This window comes from Beta vulgaris, chromosome 9, assembly GCF_026745355.1.
Source record: "Beta vulgaris subsp. vulgaris cultivar EL10 chromosome 9, EL10.2, whole genome shotgun sequence".
NCBI classification, from domain to species: Eukaryota; Viridiplantae; Streptophyta; class Magnoliopsida; order Caryophyllales; family Amaranthaceae; genus Beta; species Beta vulgaris.
This window is the reverse complement of record NC_079210.1, coordinates 55,018,607-55,024,589: the sequence shown is the minus strand read 5'-3', so window position 1 is coordinate 55,024,589 and position 5,983 is coordinate 55,018,607. Positions and strand designations below refer to the sequence as shown.

Here is a 5,983-nt window from a genome sequence, read left to right as displayed (position 1 = left end):
CTTTCGGTTAGTCAATTAGAGAATACGAATGTAAACGTTAGTAAACTATGCTCATATCCCAAAAAAACCCAATTCATTTTTTATTGATACATTAAGGGCATGTTCGGCAAAAGTAGCTGTTGGTTGTTGGAGTAGCTGTCAGCTGTGCGGGTAGCTGATAGCTGTCGACTAGTAGATGTTAGCTCTTAGCTGTGAAAGTAGATGTTTATAATATAAGTGTTCGGTAAAAGCAGCTGTTGTGATTATATATGATAAAAAGACATTATTTAATTATAATATTAATTATAATTATATGATTAATTACTATATGGTTAAATCAAATGTTTATATTATGAACACAATGCATTATTTTACTTTTCATAACAAATAAATTTTAGTTGGATTTTACGACTCTTAATATAGTACTCAAATGTATACGCTCTATGAAAACTAAAACCATCTTGTAATGAATAAAATATAAAAAAATAATATTATTTCGAATAATTCAATAATGTTGTCTAGCTCTCCAAATAAATTTAGCATAAATTTAAAATTAGGATTGTGAAACACTAAAATAATAAAAGGCATTCATATGCATTAACTAAAAAGCAAAAATAGTCTTCATCAGGAACACATTCTACAAAAACTAATATCCTTTACATTAATTTACTTGGCTACGTTTAGCTCGCCATAAAGATTCAGCTATACAATCACGAATAATCTGCATTTCAGTATAGCTTCCCGTTCTAATTCCTCCATCTGAAGTAACATGAACATCAGGAAGCTCCAACGAGGGTATAAAATCAGGATACTCCTCTAAAACTCTAAAAGAGGGTCATTAGGTGAATTTATTCTAATATAGTTATGCAATGCAAATGTAGCAACCATAATTTGTATTTGTGTCTCAACATTATATTGTGGCATGTTAGTAAGTACTTTCCACCTCTGCTTCAGGACTCCAAAACATCTCTCAATGCAACTTCGAAGAGATGAGTGCCAGCGATTAAAAGTTTCTCGATCATCTCGTGGAGGTGTGTGTTTAAATTGTTCTAGATGGTACCTTTTTTTGGGATATGGTACCAAATAACCCTTTCGATCTGGATACCCTTTATCAGCCAAGTAGTACTTACCTACATGAAAATTTGATTGAAGAAAAAATTATTTATTAGCATGTAACACATACTATATTCCCAAATTTGTAAAATTATATTCGAAACATAAAAATGATTTGTAAATAAAAATACCTTCAGGTGGCTTAGGAAAATTTAATTCTGGAGTTTCAATCGCATGAAGAAAAACCCGAGTATCATGTGCTGAACCTTCCACACCGCTGATACAAATGTAAAACACATATCAAAATCACAGACAGCCATTACATTAAATGTGGGAATTCCTTTCCTTCCTCTATAAGGCATTTGTTGATCCTCAGGTATACATGCTATTATATGTGTACCATCTATACATCCAATACAATCCTGTAAAAATATCATATAAATCCCATATTAGATATATATAAACATTATAGTTTTATACATATATATGACACAAGTAGAAACCTTATATATATAAAATGTACCTTAAAAATGGCATATATCTTTTATCTTGAGCTATTTTTGCAGGCACACTTGTGAAATCGGGATCATAAGGCTTTATAATATCATGTGCAAGACTCTTCACCTTTCGACAAGAAATTGAATTAAGAACTTCATGAATTGCTCTACTAATAGAATCACCAGAACGTTGAAAACGCTCACCAAGAACTCTATTTGAGGCACCTTGAGCAATTGCGTACAAAAATATGCCGACTTTCTCGAAAAAAGGCATGTTACTACTAGCTTTCAACCCATAATTTAATGATAAGTCCTTACATAATCTCAAAAATAATTGAGGCTTCATCCTAAATGCATTGACATATCGAATAGGGCGGCCATTTATCACTTCTTTCATCCACATCCCCCGTTAAAATTGAAGTCATGCAAGGTTCCTTGTAAATGTAATTATTAGAGACATTGTGTACGCTAGTGCAATACACATTTTGCGTTTTCTTTCGACACTCATATTATGTTGAACCTGTCAATTATGAAGCAAACCACAATTATATGTATGAACAAAGATTTTAGTAAATTCAGATGAAATATAAATTCAACTACATCCTCACAAGAAAAAATACAAGAAACTTATTATCCAACACTTCAAACACAATAAAAACATATAAAACAAATAAGAAATTAGTCTTAAACTAAGAAGCTTCATATTGTGTTTTTCTCGTTAAGCAAGTATTGCAACCACTTAACCCTAGTTTCATCATCCTCCATACTAAAGAAGACTTCCCTACTACTGGGATCCTGAATTACAGTAGTAGCATAAAACCACAAATCACTACATTTCTCTAATTCGTAATTTTCTACCATATGATTAAGCATTTTCATTGCTACAGGATTTGTGGACATAGATGGATCTATGCTATCAATAGAGCTGCTTTTACTCATAAGTTTGACACATTGTGACATTTCGCTTATTTCCTTAGCCAACATGGCAGATCCAGCAGACTCCCTTCTTGCACGCTTCAATGGTACACATGGGGGGACTGTATTGCAAATTATGCCCCCTGCTATCTCTATTATATAAGGCAACACATGGGGGACATCAAAAAATAGAAAAAGGGAAAAAAAATAGAGATAATTTCATTTGAATGAAAAAAGGGGGGGAAAGTAAGACATTTAAACTGAACATCAGTTTGTTGAGAAAATAAAATCTAAAGACGGTTTTTCTACCCAATTAATTTTATTTTCTACTTCATTTGTTATCACACATTATCGCACGCATTGCGTGCATGTAAGACTAGTAATATATTAGTGCCAAGTCCTAATGAACTAGCCACATAAAAACACAACAAAATGTGAAATTAATTTTCATAATACGTACGGTAGACTACTATTGCAGTGTAGTCAGTCCCCAATTTACTACATAGTAATTAATACTCCCTCCGTTTTATTTTAATCTACACACTTTGACATTTTACACTATTCACAAATTTCACTTTGACCATCATTTGTGATTTATACGCGGATGAAAATATAGTCATGTGGGATCTTGTTAGATTCATCATAGCATGTATTTTATTAATATGTGCTTTTTATAATTTTTACAAATACAAAACTAAAGATATATGTCCTCAAAGTTTTGCATTGGCATGCGTGAAAAGTGTAAGTGTGTAGATCAAAATGAAACGGAGGGAGTAGTACTGTAGATTTGTAGTATATCATGCATGTATTCTATATTATATTTCATATAATTAGGGATGTAACGGGTTGGATTTGGACTGAATTATGCATAATCTGACACCAACTATATATAAGAAGTCGGATTTTAAATCCCAGTCTGACTCCGACAACCGACATCCGATTCCGACTTGAATTAAAATCCTAACATCCGACTCCAACTCTCATCTGATCAGACTTTTTTTCACTTTTTTTAATAGAAAAATCTTGATCAGTAATAAAAACAATCAAATCTTTAATTTTTTTTAGTAATCATATATGGAAATCTTATATAGTACAAATAATCTTACTGTTATTTTTACCAATCATTTCTTCATTGGATAATAAAACTGTCTCAAAGTCTGAGTTAGATTACACATACATAACACATTAATATAAATAAAAGAAAGGATGCTTAAAGTCGAATTCGGATTCGAATGTCTTGACTTTTTAATGTGATCCGACTCCGACCCTCCTTCCACTTAGAGTTCGACTTTTCAAATGGAGTCGGATGCAAATTATTTTTTTTATCGTAGTTGACTCAGATTTTTTTCCTTCGTATTGGAGCGGACTAGGATCGAATACGAATTGAATTGCTATCTCTACCTATGATAGTCGTTGACATCTGATGCCAAATTAACTACCATACATGGCCTTGTACTCGGACCAAAGTTAATCAACACTCTTACCCAATAAATCCTGGAAAAAACTGTCACTATAACCATGTTCCATCATCATATTAAGTTGAGCCACAAATCCACCCATCAAACTCTCACAGTAGTCTAAGAACCTAACCGTCACGCTATCACGCAAAGGGACACAAATGAAAATGTGCAACTTCTTTAGTCTCTCCATTGAAACTTGAGAATACTATTCGGCCCATGTTAACATGAATTTTGAAACTAGATCTATACTAAGAGAATGGGCTTTTCTTCTTCCTTCGGGCTTTTCTCCTAAGGGTCAGGTCAGCTTGTATTGGGCTTGTTCGATGGCCATAGATAGTTCACTATAAAGATCAATAATTTTTCTTTTTCATATTTTTTTTATGTGTTGGCCCATTGAGTGTTGGGAGCCATAAGTAACACTAAAAATTGACGGATCTCAAGTTATCACCTCATTAGTTTCCGACTAAACTAACTTACTTTTTAATCATAAGTTTATGCATTTCTTACCGAATTATAATTTGACTAAATTTTAATTAGCTAAATTATTATATGATATATTTATAAAGGATTTTTTTCAAAACGCATCGAGCTTGGATTCCACTCACTCTCTCTTATCTAGCCTTCAAAGTTAATTATCTAGGTTTTTTTTATCATCTTACCAAATCAAATACTTTTTTTTGTTGGCATATGAGGAAAGTTAGGACACCCTTCTCTCAAGGGAGACTCTTAACAAATCAAGAAGAACAAATTTATTTAACGAGGGCTCTGTTGAAACATCCACGTCAACCGAGGCAGCAGAACTGTTGTGACCTTTTTTTGATTGAAGATCCACTACCCGATTAGCTTTCCGAAAAATATGCTAAATGGTGTAGAATCTAAATTGTCCTAGCAGTTGTCGAATGTCATCAATGAGGGTTTGTATGGTCCAAGGGCAAGCGTAATGCCCAGTTGGTTGTCTCCTTCAATATATAGGTCTTGAATATGATGATGATTTGCAAGAATAAGTCCATTTCTTAGCCCCCCAGGCTTCAGCAACGAGAGCTGAGGTTTGGCCAAAACGATAAGTTTGTGCAGCCACAAGAAGACCATCAGAGTTGCGAATGGCCATACCGACAGTGGCAAAGGAGCCAGTAACTGAACCATCAAAGTTTAGCTTGAAGCAGCTGGATGGAGGAGGTTGTCAGCTGACTTCAATAGCAGTAGGGAACCTGCAACGAGGAATCGAAGAGATAGAAAAGAAAAATCTGTCATAGTGCGAGCAGTCCATTTCCAAATATAGATGTCATGCTTTATAGTAAATATGATTTAAATTAAACATATTGTTCTCAAAAGTAATTGAATTGCGTTCCTTAAAAATACTCCATAGATAGTAACAGAATAATTGTAAGGCCTCAGGGTAGACATGTTAGGCATTGTACCCGATCTTGAAACACCATATGGCAGATTTTAGGTCGTATATAATTTGAATTTCAATATTGACAAATTAGAGGACATGTAAAAAATAAATGGCTGAGAGGCTCATTCTAGACCATCTCAGCATAATAGATTATGATGGTATTGTAAATAAGTTTGATGCAAATTAATAACTCATCATGTGGCTGTAGTTTAGTGGTTAGAATTCCACGTTGTGGCCGTGGAGACCTGGGCTCGAATCCCAGCAGCCACACATTAACGTTTTTTTTTTTTTTTTTCCAACTCCTCAATATCAATATACGATAATCACTAAAATGGACAAACCTCATAGCTGTAGACACGTTTACAGCTACCTATGAAGCCTCTTTGTGTATGTGCGCGCAATTACTACTGCGCACCTACTTAAGGCCGTCACAGAACCATCTGAAACTCACAAGGAACACGTAGATACCTCATACCTGTCGTTTTTTTGATATCACTAAGCCTTTTTAAAGGGGCTGATTTGCTACTATTGAACATAGTTCTAGCATCTTTACCATAATCATTATCCTATTCTTTTGGGATGGTTAAACTAGAAAAAGTTACCCTATTATTTAAAACGGATGAATATTATATTTTGCCGATTTTTTCTACCCATAAAGTTTCTGTATTTTATTCGATATTTAG

General features: G+C 33.7%; 1 non-coding gene across 1 annotated transcript; it reads left to right on the top strand.

The window, feature by feature from the left end:
* Positions 1 to 5,498: 5,498 nt before the first annotated feature.
* TRNAH-GUG (transfer RNA histidin (anticodon GUG)) lies at positions 5,499 to 5,570 on the top strand. The gene has a single exon. It is a non-coding gene; the product is annotated as a tRNA-His (tRNA).
* The last annotated feature ends 413 nt before the right edge of the window (positions 5,571 to 5,983 follow it).